Consider the following 16,227-nt stretch of genomic DNA (forward strand, 5'->3'; position numbering starts at 1 on the left):
TTCATCACCCACATCACACTGAATTGTAAGGGTTTGTTTAGAGTCAGTCTTCTAGGCTACGGGTTCAAGAGGGCAGAGATTGCCTATCTAGTCCACTACTGCTCCCCAGGGCATAGTACATAGTACGTGCTCAATAAATATCTATGAGATGGATGAGTCAATGAGCTGGTATTGAGAATTTCTTGGCTTGGAGAGTTGATAAATAACAGACTGAGCTATGAAAACAAGCTAGGGAAATGGTTCCTTATAGGAGATATTCTCAGTCCTCTGAAATAATTAGGTAATGTCTTGTCTAGAGACCCCAGAATGACCTTTCAGGAGTTTCTAGCCCCTCGACAGCTGTGACCCAGTGGTTTGCAATTTTCCTAGCAACTTGAGCTTTGGTGCCCTCTGGTGACAGAAGTGAATTGTCTCGTAAGTCTGTCAAGAGTGACACAAATCTAGTTACCTGCTGCTGTATGCGATTTTCTCATGAAGAAATTGAATTTTCTCCTTACCGTTAAAAGAAATCAACTGGAATGATGTATTTAACCATGAAGTCGATAAAAGTTACATAAACCACATAACCTCCAAAGCCTTTGCAGGTGTCACCTTGAGTTTTGTTTTGAATATTAAGATTTCCTTGTGAAATACGAAATTTCAGATTGCATTTACACTTTCTCCTCAAATAGCCATGTTGTTCATGGTAGCATTTAATATCATTTGGAAAACTAACACCGTATTGTAAGTGGCTGCTTATGATAACTAAGAGTTAAGTGCTTTCCAAAGCCCTTAAACCTTTATTGAGATTGAAAATCAAGTTGCTATATATTTTTTTAAATGTATTTATTTGGCTGTGCCGGGTCTTAGTTGCGGCATGCGAACTCTTAGTTGCAGCATGTGGGATCTAGTTCCCTGACCAGGGATCGAACCCAGGCCCCCTGCATTGGGAGCACAGAGTCTTAGCCACTGGACCACCAGGGAAGACCCAAGTTGCTATTTTTTTTACAAACCACATACATAAAAAGATGCCTGTGTGCTGTTTGTAAATGAGAAGTTATGGGTCTGGCTGCCTGTCTGTAAACAGACTTACTTTTCATCTCCTGATCTTGTAAAAATGCTGACAGCTACACAGTCTTCCAATTTTAAATTCTGTGTGAGTTGCAATGCCAGACAGTTCCACATAGCAACCGCGTGTATGACTATGCTTAGCTTCACGTCAAAGATGTGTTTTCCAAAGTGCCATTTGAAGATAATTTGGGAGGACAAAGTAAATACATTTTTTTCTCACCGATTACATCATCACTTTAGCGATAACTTACCATCATTTCTGATGATTTTCCAAGGATCGTGCTGACCTGTTAACATCTGAGTTTGAAGTGTTTCTGACCTCAACCATTTGGTCAAATAAACAAGCACTGATTTGCACAAGGGAGCTGCTATTTATAGGCACTCAACACTGGTTTCCTTTCTAAATTAAAGAGTCCTTTGGTAATGTAAACAACCACCCTCTGACTTTGTTTTGAATATTCCTAGTTTCACTTTCCTCTTTGCTTAAAGCACTGTATATCTGTATAAAACCACCAGAGGAGAAACTGATGTCCCCAAGGTTCTTCTTAAAAAGAACGAGAACCCAAGCATTATGATGCAAATGCTTTCTGGAAGGTGCAACTGCTTGCAAGATGATTCTTCAAATGGTGAGATTTTACAGTTTGTTTTTTTTTTCTAGAGAGAAATGGGGTATATATATATATATATATATGAATATATAGGAGAGATATATATATATATATATCGAGAGAGAGAGAGAGAGAGAGATATGAATAGGGTAGAGAGGTGAAGATTGTTTTAAAGACTTGGGAGGCAATAGACTATAATAGTTGAGTATAAATCCTAGAATCAGACTGCCTGTATTTGAAAACAAACATTGCCATTTATGAGTTCTGTGCCCTCGGAAAAGTCATTTTATCTCCTGTGCCTCATATTCCTTATTTATAAAATGGTGGTAAAGATAGTAACTCTCTGTTATAAGTTGTTATGAACCCCAAATAGCCAAAACAATCTTGAAAAAGAAGAATAAAGCTGGAGGCATTCTCGCTGAACTTGGCCTCTCTACACTGACACTGAAGTAAATCTCAGAGACAGAGTTGTTGGGTGAAGTAGAAAAGAAAATCTTTATTGCTTTGCCAGGCAAAGGGGGACACAGCAGGTTAGTGGCCCCAAAACTGTGTCCTCCCTTGGGGAGGGTAGCACGGAATCTTATAATAGTGGTCAAAGAAGCAGGGCTGTAGATAAGAAGCAGGGTACACCATCTGGCTGTGAGAGCTGTCTACAGTCTGTGGGCTGGCAGCGTGCTGATCTTTGAAAGTTTCTTTCTCTACCCAATCCCCCCCTTTCTGGTGAGGTTTCAGTGAGGTCTGTTAGGTGGGCATCCTACAGCTTACTTGGCTTGAATATACTCTCCTTTGGTGTGGTCTCTTTGGGGGCCGATTGGGAGAAAGAAAAACCAATACTGTAACTGTTTTGATACTGAAAACTGATAATGTCTTTTTGAAATAAAGAACCAGTCCGTCCAAAAAAAAAAAAAAAAAAAGAATCAGGGTGCATGCAGTGCTTGCATTCTTGTCATCCCTGGATCATCTCAGAACCTTCAAGGCTGGTTTCAGGCAGTCCCATGACGGGCTTCTGTGGTTCTCGAGGTTGTGGAACTGTGACCTTCTCTCTGGAATGCAAGATGAAAAGAGTTCTGGAGACGGATGACGGAGATGGTTGTACAGCAATGTGTATGTACTTAAAACCCCTCAACTGTATACTTAAAATGGTTAAGAGGGTAACTCGTGTATTTTCCCACAATTAAAAATTTTAAGTAAATATATTTCTTAAGAGTGCAGCTTTTGATGGCATAGAATTCCCTCCCTCTTCTTGGTCTCCAGATGAGAGGGAGCATAAAATAGGGAGGATGTGACATCTTGTGGCATTTATTCCTTAGACCACTGCATCGAGGTGGTCTGATTTTCAATTATTCATTAAACAAATATCTACTGACCATTTACTATGTACTAGGCCTTGTTCTAGAGGCTGACAGCAAACAAAAAAGGTCCTCTAAATTTCCTATCCATAGGGATCTTACCTTCCAGCAGGTGGAGAAAAACCATAAATAAAATAAACAAGTAAGATACATAGTATTTAACAACAAACTAGTGAATAAAACCAAAAAGAAGCAGACTCACAGATATAGAGAACAAACGTGATTATCAGTGGGGAGAGGGAAGGGGCGGGGCAACTTAGGGGTGGGGGGAATGGTCATTATGGGATTATATGAAATCGTGTGCGAAAGTTTTGAAAATTGTAAAACACTATAGAATTTAAAGAATCTTTCATTCAATTTAAAAAAAGAAAAAAACAAAGAAAAAACTAAATAAAAGAAAAAAGATATACAATATTTAGATGGCAATATGAGTATGGAGAGGGTGGATAAAACACGTATAAGGGGTGTTATTTTAAATAGAATTGTCAGAGGAGACTTCACTGAGGAAATATATGAGTAAGACTTGAATTAAGGAAGTTATCCATGGAAGTATCTGGGGGAAGAATGTTCCAGACAAAAGGAAAAGTCAGTGCAAAGGCCCTGAGGCAGATGCATGACTGGTACATACAGGGAAGAGCAAAGGGGTCATAATGGCTGAAGCAGAGTAAGGAAGGGGGAAGTAGTCTAAGATGAGGTTAGAGACATCAAAGAGGTCATCCCAGATCACGAAGGCCATGGTAGCCCACTGTTAGTAAGACTTTGGCTCTTACTCTGAGATGGCAGCTAGAGGAATGACATGATCTGACTTCTGTGTTAAAAGGATCTCGGGTTGGGGTGGGGGAGGTCAAGGGCAGAACCAGGGAGACTAGTAGGATTGCCATATTCCAGGTAAGAGATTTTAAGAGCTCAAACCAGGTAGACAGCAAGGGTGGTAAGACAGTAGGGTGGTAAGACAGTAGGGTGGTAAGAAGTGGTCAGATTCTGGGTGTATTTTGGGGAAAGGGCCGACAGGATTTTCTGGGAGGCTGGCTCAAGAGGAAGAAGGAAGTGAAAGGTTAAAGAACACCCTACTAGTTTCCTGTGCCTGCTGGAACACAACACCACAAACCTGGCAGCTTAAAACGACACACGTTTATTCTGTCACAATTCTAAAGGCCAGAAGGCTGAAACAAAGGAGTTGCCAGGGCTGCCCTGAGTCCAGAAGCTCTGGTGCTATTCTGCTCCTTGCCTCTCCCAGTTTCTGGGGATCCAGGCATTCCCTAGGTGGAGGCTGCAGGACTCCAGTCTCTGCTTCCACCCTCACATGGCCTTCTCCTCTGTCTATGTCATCTCTTTTGTCTCTCATAAGAGCACTTGTCATTGGATTTAGGACCCACCCAGATAATTCAGCATGATCTCATCTCAAGATCCTTAACTACCTCTGCCAAGACCTTTCCCCCAGATAAGGTCACATTCACAGGTACTGGGAGTAAGAACGTGGCTGTATCTTTTGGGGAGACACCATTGAATTCACTTCAATGACCATGCTTTTAACCTGAGCAACCATGAGGATGTAATCACCATTAAGTGAGATGGTGAAGATATGGGTTGAACAGAGTTGGGAGAGGAGGCTAGGACCTCAGTGTTGGACACGTCAGGTCTGAGAGGCTTACTTGATATTCAGTGGAGATGTTGGGCGGGCAGCTGGATGAGCAAACCTGGAGCTGAGGGCAGTGCAGGACTTGAGCCATAAGTACGGAGGTACCAGATTGCGGCAGCATGGCAAGCCATGGGGCCTGTGATGTAACCCGGGAGGGATGAAGACAGAAGAGGGAAGCCATGGGACTTCCCTGGTGGTCCAGTGTTTAAGACTCTGCCCTTCCAAGGCAGGGTGTGTGGATTCAATCCCTGGCTGGGGATGGGGAACTAAGATTCTGCATGCTGCATAGCACGGCCAAAGAAAAAAGAAAGAAAAACGAGGGAAGCCATGCCAGTGTTCGGAGGATGCAGCTAAGAGCTGAGAAGGGAAGTCGGGCAGGTTGAGGAGAAAGAGAAATGTGTAAGGTTCTAGAAGCTGGGTGGAGAAATTGCTGGAAGGAGGAAGGAGTGATCAACTCCATATTCTGACCATGGCATCATAGTTGCAAATTCTCAGACCTAGGGCTTTAGGTGAAAGGTGAAATTTCCTCTGCAGTTTCCTATAACAAAATTGTGTAATTTTCATGTAACTTCTGTTTTATGATGTGGGAAAGCCAGTGGCATCTGACTGAAATCATAACAGATACCCTGAAGTTCCTCATAATGAAGTATGTTTTCAAAGCATTGGCGTTATTAGTTTGATCAGCAAAGCCTTCTCACCGGGTCAGTGTTTACTGCATTTGACCCAGAAGGGAAAGAAAGGCGTCTGTCTCAACCCCACACAAGGTAGGAGAAACCGTCAAGAGCTATCGCTGCCTGGAATCACAGCATTTTCCTCATTTGAAGCTCCTGAGGTGAAGGTCTTATTATATCCTTCATAGGACTGCGAGGGAAATCAGTCAGAGAAACTGTTTTAAAAGGTTCTAAACTACTGCTAGAGAATAGTGTAGTCACCGGGAACCAAGACAGCAATTAGACAAGTGAAAAAATGCCACCATTTTGACTGAATTCTGTTACACGATGGCAAACATCTGGTCACATCAATCAATGGAGTTAAGCAAGTTGTTTGTCATTCAATGGGGGGGGGGGGGGGTGGAAAGGGGAGAAGTACCATGAAGCGATGGGTTAGATTTTCCACCAAGTGGTCATCCCAAAGATGCAGCTTAAAACCTTAAGCAGTTTTTGGCTTTTTTGTGAATGATAATAAATGGTTTAATTAGAGAATTGAGTGCTAAATCCTGAAAAATACATCTTGTGAAATTGTTTCTGTGTCCCTGTAGCCGGAATATCTCAGGCTTCACTGGTCTGTGACCACAAATGGGATTTCATCAATATTAATATCCAAATCTCCATGACCCACAGCCTCCACCAGCTTGACATCCAAATTCCCCTCCCTTGAGTGTATTAGGAAATCCCCAGGGTGTGTATTTATAGTGTCCCTAAAGTTGTAAGCTTCTCTGAGAGGGGATCTCAGCCCTGACCCCAGAAGAGCCCCTCCATGCTAGTGGCTGCGCAGAGCCGCTGCCCCACTGGGCGTCCCTGGGGCTGAAACAGCTCTGAAACTCCGAGCAGAAGACTAGCTCCTCTCGCTGGTGAAGTCAGAACATTCCCTGGTTACATTCAATTACGGCGTTGACAACACAAGGGTCCTCGAGCCTCAGAATGTCATAAGCCTTAGTCACAAGGCCTTTCAATTCAGGCACAAAGCCCTTTTCTCCCCCAGGGGATGAAGTCGTGCTGCCTGGGTGGGAAGCAGTTCTGGAAAGGCAGTTCAGCCCTTTACAGTGAGTGGTCCTCAAGGTCAGTAAGGACGTGTGTTCCCCAGAAGGCTCCTCAGCCCTTGGGGAGTCAGAGATTGTGAACAGCCTGATGGGAGAAAAGGCTATTGCCTCACCGTCCTCACCAGGACCATCTGAGTCTCCACTCTGTCCCCAGCCGAGACACTTCCTTAGAAAGATTTTTTTTTAAGGATTGGAAATGTTCTGTCCTCTAAAATGATTAGCCTGGTAGACTGTTTCCGATTCCAGCAAAAGACAGAAATTGTTGGGGAAATAGGAACAGTTAGAGCCCTTTGGAAGAGAGATCTATCCCATGGCTACTCTGCAGACCCACGTACCCTTGTACCTGACAGAAAATCCTCAGTTTGCTCAGGGTGGGGCTGGGGACACCACAGAATTGTCCCAGCCTGGACCCAGTCTCCCAGAACCAAGGAAAGAGAGGGACTCCTTAAGAGGAGATCAGAAGTACTTCTTTCGGACTACTCTGGTGGTGCAGTGGTTAAGAATCCGCCTGCCAATGCAGGGGACAGGGGTTTGAGCTCTGGTCTGGGAAGATCCCACGTGCCGCGGAGCAACTAAGTCCATGCGCCACAACTACTGAGCCCGTGTGCTGCAACTACTGAAGCCTGCACACCTAGAGCCCGTGCTCCGCAACCGCAACGAGAAACCCATGCACAGCAACGAAGAGTAGCCCCTGCTCGCAGAAACTAGAGAAAGTCCGCAGCGCAGCAATGGAGACCCAACACAGCCAAAAATAAATAATAAAAATAAATAAATGTATTGAAAAAAGAAAAGAAAAAAAAGTACTTCTTTCTCTACCCCAGTTCGCTCAGAGTTTGTTGGTTTATCTTGCATAGCAAAAAGGATTCAGCATCTGGAACTTGTGAACAAAGGATCAGATTTATAATAGTAGTGGTAACAGGAAGAAATCGAATTACTTTGAGTGTTTACTATGTGCTAGGCATTGTGCTAAGCATTATATATTTGTACTATAAAATATTATTTATATGTATGCACACACATATAATCTTATTTAATCCATACTCCAAGTTTCTGATGTAGATTTTGTATCCCCATTTTACAGAAAAGTAAATTGAGGCTCAAAACGTTTCCATTAACAAGGCCACAGAATCCAGGAGCCCAACCCAGTATAACTCCAAAGCCTGAGCTTTGAACACAATACTCTATTGATTCTTAACATTCAGATGTAAAAAATCACCCCAAACACCCTCTGAAATCAGAAAAGCCCTTCACAAAACACAATTTTATTGACGGTTTCCTTTGGACATCATTACAGTGAATTTGATTTGTGTTCCAGAAAGACTATTGTGAGAAAGGGGGGAAAAAAAAAACAACAAAAAAAGCACATCCTGGGTCAGATCCTCCTGAGTTGTGTGATGCTGAGAGGCTTCAGGAGATCTGGCTCCCCTGCAGCCTCCCTAACTGTGGAACCATGAAGTTGCTGGGTGTGTAACACTGGAAGAGCTATACGTATATGGGCAGGCTCTTCCCAGGAGTCCCCAGGCCTCAGTTTCACTTGATCAGGGACTGTGGATCCTCAGAAAAGTTATGGCACCCCCCAGGGTTTCCTCACCGCCACGTCTGGAAGACCAGGAGAAATGTGGCTGGTGTATTACTATTCTCCACCTCCAGCCCCTCCAGCCCCTCTAGCCCAGAGGGAATGAATGTGCCTGGGATGGGGCAAGCCTGTTTCGAGGGAGCTGTAAGTTCCTGAGAAAGAGTCTTAAGTCACCAGAGGATGCTACTTGTTATTATTTCAGAAACCAAGGAGTTTTGTCTCCCAGGCCATCACTCTGGTTCTATTCACCACCAATCAATTTCACTAAAGATGAGCACAGAAATGAAAAATAAAATGGCCATTAAAAGTTTTATTACAGTACATGTCCAGTGGCTATTTTTAAATAGAATCCCTTTGAAATTTTATTCTTGACATTTTTTTTTCCTCAACTGATTAGGACTGTGTGGTAGATTAAGTGAAATTTCACTTTAGAATTATGTTGCTTTTTAACTGCCCCCCCAAAATGAGGTATTCGTTTTAACTCTTCTCATCCAAAAGGAACATCAAATTCAGGTCTGGATAAAAGAAATTGTGACAATTTCCTCCTTTTCTTCAACATAATTATATATGACTTTTAAAAAAATCGGTTCAATTATTAATCTGCAAAAAATGAGACAGATAATGAAAACTGAGATGGCACCTGAAACTCATCAGCACATGGACAGCAATCCTTGTAGGAACTGTAGATCAAAGCTTTGTGATAAAATGCACCGACAGATCCAATTCATTTACATCCCATTTTGTAAGACACTGAGTAGAAGAGCTAGTGTCACAATTTCATTATCCCCATCCCTCATGCATATTGCATTATGAATTAATGTAGCGATGCAAAGTTGAAAGCAACCTTAAAGGGGAAAACATGAGGCTCAGAGCAGCTTACTCTAAGGTGCATCACACTGTCAACTAAAATTTACCATCATTGTGTTATCTCACTCTCTTGCCATAACCTAATGACATCAGAGGCATTGAATCTGGAAACTGAAGTGACAGGACCTGCCTCTGTGCTGCATATAATACTTAGGAGAACTAAGCAACTGGAAAGAGAACCTGCCCCTTGGGGAATGGGCAGCCAATGAGAGAGTGCTTTGATGATGTAATATCTTTTCTCCCTGGTGAGTCCTTGGTTAAATGGAAACAAAGATAACAATAATGTACTCCAGGGGTTTGTAAATTCCTTCTGCCTGAACAACTCCTGGCATTCTGTACACATCTCACTGATCTCAGGAGGTGGGCTCCCGACTTAGGGAACGGCCAAGATTTCAAATGAGCCCAAAGCAACAGATGGACATAGCTGCCTCAGAACAACATGACTCTCTCTGTCCCTAGGGTTTGCTAGTCTCGCTGGGTCGGGTGAACATTGTCCTGGACTGTTTTCCAGCACCACCCAGCCACTCTCCAGTTCTCAGTGGACACGAATTGACTGTCCTACAAATTTAACTCAGTGCTGACACTCTTTACCTGGAGGTGGCCTCATATCCCACAGGGCTCAGGGCTGAAGTCCCACAGTCCCCACTTCAGACACCAGTCACAAGTCCAGGTTGTCACCTGTGCTTCTGACCAACTCGCTGTAAACAGGAAGTTCCCACGACTCCCTCCTCAGGTTCGAGTCATTTGCTAGTGCTGCTCACAGAACTCAGAAAACATTAACTTACATTTGTCAGTTTACTGTAGTGGATATTTATAAAGGATACAGATGAACAGCCACATGAAGAGGTACATAGGGTGAGGTCCAGAAGGGTTCTGAATACAGAAACTTCTGTCCCTGGGGACCAGGGTGCACCACCTTCCTGGCACATGGATGCATTCACCAATCCAGAAACTCATCAAATTTCATTGTTTGAGAGTTTTAATAGGGCTTATCTGTGGCGTCACCCCGTCCCCTTCCCAGCCTGTGAGTGGGGCTGAAAGTTCCAACCTTCTAATCACTTGGTCTTTCTGGTGACCAGCCCCATCTGAGGGGATCTAGGGGTCCCACCTTAAGTCACCTCATTAACGTAAACTCAGATGTGCTCAAAAGGGGGCTCCTTATGAAGAACAAAAGACACTCCTGTCACTCAGGAAATTCCAAGGGTTTGAGGAGTTCTGTGCCAGGAACCAGGGAGAAAGTCCAGATATACTTATTATACCCCAGTGGGCATCATCTGCACTTTTCAGTGATGGCAGACAAGGACCGTTCCAGCTAAGAGAGGGTAGTGACCCTCCTGGGGTGCGGACGGGCTCCAAGGTGGCGCCCTAGCATCTGATCTCACTGTCTCCAGTCTCTCCCACCTGATCTATGCAAGACTCATTCCATAAAAGCACATCTCTGACCATATCTTTCTCCTGCTCAAAATAAAGTCCTGGCAACACTGCAATCTTGTCTTTCCAGGTTTATTTCCAACTGCTCTCTCCCCACACCCCATGCTCCAGCCTAGCCCAACTCTTCCCTCACCCACGCCTGTGCTCGACCACCTCTGAGCCTTTTCCATACCTCTGCCTGCCATGCTGTCCTCTCTTGTGCCTGTCCAAATCCTATCCAGTTTCTATGCAAAACCATCCTCAGTACTTGTCCAAGCCACTAATTCCTCTTCAGGAGAAAACTTTCTTTAGCTGAAGGATATAAGAGGTTCAGGGTCTGGTGTAGTAGTCCTCAAACATTTTTGCTTGTGTATGCGTCAAATAATTTTTTATAAGTCGGTGTGTTCCCTCACAGATTTTTTTTTTAATTTTTAAAAATATTTATTTATTTATTTATTTATTTATTTATTTAGGCTGCTCCGGATTATATTTGTGGCACACAGGATCTTTTAGTTGCAGCATGCGGGCTCTTAGTTGTGGCATGCGGACTTCTTTTTTTTTTTTTAATTAATTTTTTATTGGAGTACAATGTTGTGTTAGCTTCTACTACACAGCAAAGTGAATCAACCATACATATACATATATCCCCTCCCTTTTGGATTTCTCTCCCATTTAGGATACCACAGTGCATTAGTTGCGGCATGCAGACTCTTAGTTGTGGCACACTGACTTCTTAGTTGCAGCATGTGAACTCTTAGTTGCAGCACGAATGCGGGATCTAGTTCCCCGACCAGGGATCGAACCCGGGCCCCTGCATTGGGAGTGTGGAGTCTTAACCACTGGACCACCAGGGAAGTACCTCACACATTTTAAATTGACATTAAAATTTTTCTATTATAAGTTTAAGTAACTGCAAAGGCAGCAACTGATGGCACAGTGGTCCTCACACTTGTGTAGGCATCAGATCACCTGGAGGGCAGGTGAAAACACAGATTGCTGGGGCCCGTCCTCAGAGTTTCTGATCCAATAAGTTTCAGGTGGGGCTTGGGAATTTGCATTTCTGTAAAGTTACCAGGTGATCCCAGTGCTGAGGCTCAGGAACCACACTTTGAGAACTACTGTTCTGCTGTATTGTAAATATTGACATCTTAAAATAAAACCGTCATATCACTCCTTTAAATACATCCAGTGGAATCTAAAAGTGGCAGCAATTTGAGAGCCAACATCATCCAATTTTTAAAAATACAAGAATAAGCTCTTCTTGACAATTGGAAATTTCATGTTGCTCCTTTTTCTCCTTGAGCTTTTATTTCCATCCTATTTCCTCCATTGAATTTTATGCTAATGTAATATATTTTATTCTTAAAAGTATTCTATTGATCACTCTTTTGCATATCTGTCATAAATGTATGCACAGAAGTTGAAATTGAAATTTATTTAAATTTCCTGTAACTACTAGGCTCTGAGTTTTTAAAATTTTTATTTTGGATTAAGTTAGTATTACAATTATTAGTAATATACAATTGAACAAAACAACATATATATATTTATTAAAGGTGAAAAGTGAAATTTTATTGGAAATGTAGCTCTTAATAAGATGGGACTTTTCAAAACTAGTTCTTTTTTTTAATTAACATTACTTATTGCTAGAATGACACAGGCTTCTATATGAATTCTATTCCAATTTTTATTTTTTATAGACACAGCACCAAAGAATATTGTTGACATGAAAATGGAAGAATTATGTAACTGCAATTTTACTTAATTCTCTGAATGCCTTCCAAGTTATAGACCAACAATCTCATAGTGATCTAACATCTAGAATTATTTTTTATGACCTACCAGCTAAAAATGTGATTAGGTCTCCTTCAATACAGTTGAAAGCAAAAAATTAGAAACCACCTGGCTTGCAAAAGTGTTTGTTACCAAATATTTGAGCCATTCTCTTTTTCAGTATTGACACCATTATTTCAAATTGTCCCTTTCTTTGCTGCACTGGAGGTTTTGTTTTATTTGTTTGTGATGTTTTGCTTTTTTAATTATCTAGGACAGGGGTTGACAAACTAAGGTCAGCTGGTGCTGACCAAATTCTGCCCATCTTGTTTCTGTATAGCCCTCAAGCTAAGAATGGTTTTTACATTTTTAAAGGATTGTAAAACACACACACACACACACACACACACACACACACACAGACGAACATTCAAAGAGACGGTGTGTGGCCCACAGATTCTGAAATATCTGCTATACGACCCTTTACAGGCAAATCTAGGACAAAGCAGCCTGGTAAGGGTCAGGAGGGTAACTACACACCTTAATTGTACAGTGCAGACTGGCCTTTGTGAAAGGATCTACTGTGATGCTGGATTCTTAAGATGATCAATTTTAGAAGAGGACAAATGGTGCATTCGAATCTGCAAATGATTCCCTATCTATTGCTGCATAACAAACTACCCAAAACTTGGTAGCTTAAACCAAGAACAGTCATTTACTTTGCTCACAGATCTGTAACTTGGGTAGGGCTGACAGGGGAAAGCTCGCCTCTGCTCCACGTGACTTAGCTAAGGGCTGGGGGATGGGTTTCCAAGACAACACATGGATGTCAAGTTGTCCATGGCTGTCAGCTGGGAGCTCAGGCGGGGCTGAGGCTGCAGGCTTCATATCCTGTGCAGCGGGCCTGACTGCTCTCCTTAGAAAGGCCTACTGGCAAGGCTGGTCCTTGACTAGTATTTGGGAATTTGGATTTGGGGAGGGTGCTCACCTCCCTAACTGATAAGAGTGGCTCTCTGTGCTTAAATTGTTTATACAAACAATGTGGTTTATGCTAAATACCAGCCTCCTTCTGGGGGTCTAGAATCTTGGGACATGCTAGGCAGAGGGTGCCTACATGACCAGCCCACCATAAAAACCTCGGGCACTTTGTCTCTTAGCCCTCCTGTGTAGATGCCATTTCACACGCGTGGTCACAGCTCGTTGCTGGAGGAATTCAGCGCGCCCTGTGTGACTCCACAGGGAGAGGACTCCAGAGACTTGTACCTGTTTCTCCTGACTTTGCCTCGCACACCTTTTCCCTTCGCTGATTTGGCACTGTATCCGCTCATATAATAAATCTTAGTCGCGAGCACAACCATATGCTGAGTTCTGTGAGACCTCATAGTGAATCATCAAACCCGGGGGCGGCCTTGGGACCCCCGACACAGTTCCTCTTCATGAGGGCCCCTCCATGAGGTCTGGACCTCCTTATAGCACGGTGGCTGGGTTCCAAAAACAAGTATCCCGAGAGAAGGGTCCAGGTGGACCTCACCTCAGAAGTCACGTGGCATCACTTCTGCCCATTCTATTAGTTGAGATGTTCATAAAGGCCCACCCAGGTTCAAGGGGAAGATACACAGACTCCTCCTTCTGATGGGGGTGTGGCAAGGTTCCAGAAAAGGATGTGGATGGAAATACTGTTTAAGCCATTTTTGGAAAATAAAATCAACCATACCCTTAAGAGCTCCTGCACCTACATTCCCCTTGATATGTCTCTGAATACCTTCGGGATAGGTTTCTCAGTTTGAGACCACTGGTAGAGTGAATAAAAACATCGGCTTTTGAGTCAGAAAGACTGGATTTGAATCCTGGCTCTGTCACTTCCTGCCAAGAGAGCAATGTCCATTAGCCATTACCAAGCATGCATACTCCTTAAAGTTCTAAGGGTTTAGGAACGGTTGCTTGAGGCCCAGAGTCCAGCTGTGAAACTCTGAGAATTTACTAATTTACTCATTCAACAAATATTTATTGAGTGTCTTTTACGAGTTGGCACTGTGTGCGTCCTAGATGTTCAATGCTCAGCAAAATTGACCCAGTCCTCATGGACCTTACAGAAGAGGAAAGAAACGAATCAAATGATCACACAAATGAGTAACAACACGCTGTGTGAAGCTCCATAAGAGGACAGCCCAAGGCACTAACTCCACCAGAATATAAGCTCCACGAGAGTTTTGAGTATTTTGTTCTCTGATGTATCCCTACCGCCTAGAAGGTGGCCTGGCATATATAAAGCGTTGCATAAATATTTGTCAAATGAGTGAGTGCATGAATGAATGGATGAATGAAAGCTATGAGGTTGCTTCTTGAAGGGTTAGTGTAAATTCTTTCAGGAAGTGCTATATTGGCTGATGTTAAAGATCAACTCCACTTTCTTAGCTCAAATTCTAGTGAATGAATTTGTATTACCCCAACTCTCAAGAGACTAATTTATGCACCAGGATATACTTTTTATTTTTGTAGTGGGAGACATACCTGATTTAGTATTTCTCTAGGAAGCACCCAAAAAAACTCCAAGGGAAACTATCTTTGGTATTACTACAATTCTGCTGAGTTGAGCAGTAGTGAGAGACCTCTCGGGGAGCCAAAGTAATTATCAGAAGGCTAATATAGAAGAACCTGGGATCAGTAAAAAGGAAACTACATAGGTTTAAAGGACATTCACACAAGTCACCCATACAACTTACATAAAACCACTTTCCTACTAGGCACACCCCTGTGTGGATCAAATTCTCCCCTCTCTTGGTGGTGCTGAAGAACACAGCAAGTCACATTGTTAGAATTATTCCTTTTCCTAGATTCCAAGCTAGGAACTAGACCTACATGAAAGGCCAGGGCCCTATTTTTTTGCTTTGAGCTGTCTGTGAACCTATTCTCATCAAGGCAGCTGTCTTCTTGAGTTTGTGCCAATTTTACCTGCCTCCTAGTTCCTGGCGTCCTTTGAAATCAAAAGTCTATTGAAGGGGCTTCCCTGGTGGTGCAGTGGTTGAGAGTTCGCCTGCCGATGCAGGGGACACGGGTTTGTGCCCCGGTCCGGGAAGATCCCACATGCCGCGGAGCGGCTGGGCCCGTGAGCCATGGCCGCTGAGCCTGCGCGACCGGAGCCTGTGCTCCACAACGGGAGAGGCCACAGCAGTGAGAGGCCCGCATACCGCAAAAAAAAAAAAAAAAAAAAAAAAAGTCTATTGAAGGTATTTGTTGGTGTAGGGGAGCAAAATTCACCACCCCAAAAATTTCTCTTTGGCACTATTTTGAGCTGAACACAATCAAGGCCCAAAAGACTCAGGGAGAACCTTTGATCTTCCCCCTAACTGCCTAAAGGATGGAGATAGAGGACCAGTTCCTGGAAGGGAGCCTTCACCATAGGTAAATATTGTATGAACTAGGTGTGCAGACAGGGAGGAACCTGGCAAGGTCTGTTTGTTAAAATTCCTCTCCATGTCTTGTTATCTCTGCATGGCCCAGCAAACATTTGTTCACCAAACATTTGCTTTTCCATCTCCATGTCAATTTCCTTCCTCCCCCTTTGAGATCCCAAACCACCACTCCCAACATCCTCTTTTGTCTTTAACTGAGGATGGTCTTTAAGGTGAGGGTTTCGGTCGTTTTGGTGAGTTACTCACTTCTGGGTCTCTCCCTTGTATGCATGTTATTAAACTTTTGTTTGATTTTCTCCTGTTCATCCACCTCATGTCAAATTAATTCTTAGACCAGCCAAAGGAACCTAGAAGCGTAGAGGAAAATTTCTTCCTCCCTGACATATACCTCTTATAGGAAGTCCTCCGAGCCTCCATCTGCTGTCTCTGGGTAACGTATCTATTTCTGTATGGACGTGCGTGTGTTTCTGTGTGGCTCTCCGTGCATCTGCGTTTAGGTATACCAGCAAAGTCTTGTGCTTTACTTCACAAGCCCAGTGAGGCCATTCACCTCACTGTTCTAGCACATCGCCCAGCGAGGATGCATCCTTATACATATCTGGGTGTTGAGAGTATATACGCATATTTGCTATCACAAGTCCTCTGGGGACACTTGGAGGACTGCTGGCTCCCCTGAAGTGAGAATCTGCTTAAACCAGATGACAGGTGAGTCAAGGGGGAATCTAGAAGACTAGGCCCTGCTCGGACCCCGGAGAATCTGTTATTTGCTGAGCCAGGAGAAAA

The sequence above is a fragment of the Stenella coeruleoalba genome, assembly GCF_951394435.1.
Source record: "Stenella coeruleoalba genome assembly, chromosome: 4".
NCBI lineage: Eukaryota > Metazoa > Chordata > Mammalia > Artiodactyla > Delphinidae > Stenella > Stenella coeruleoalba.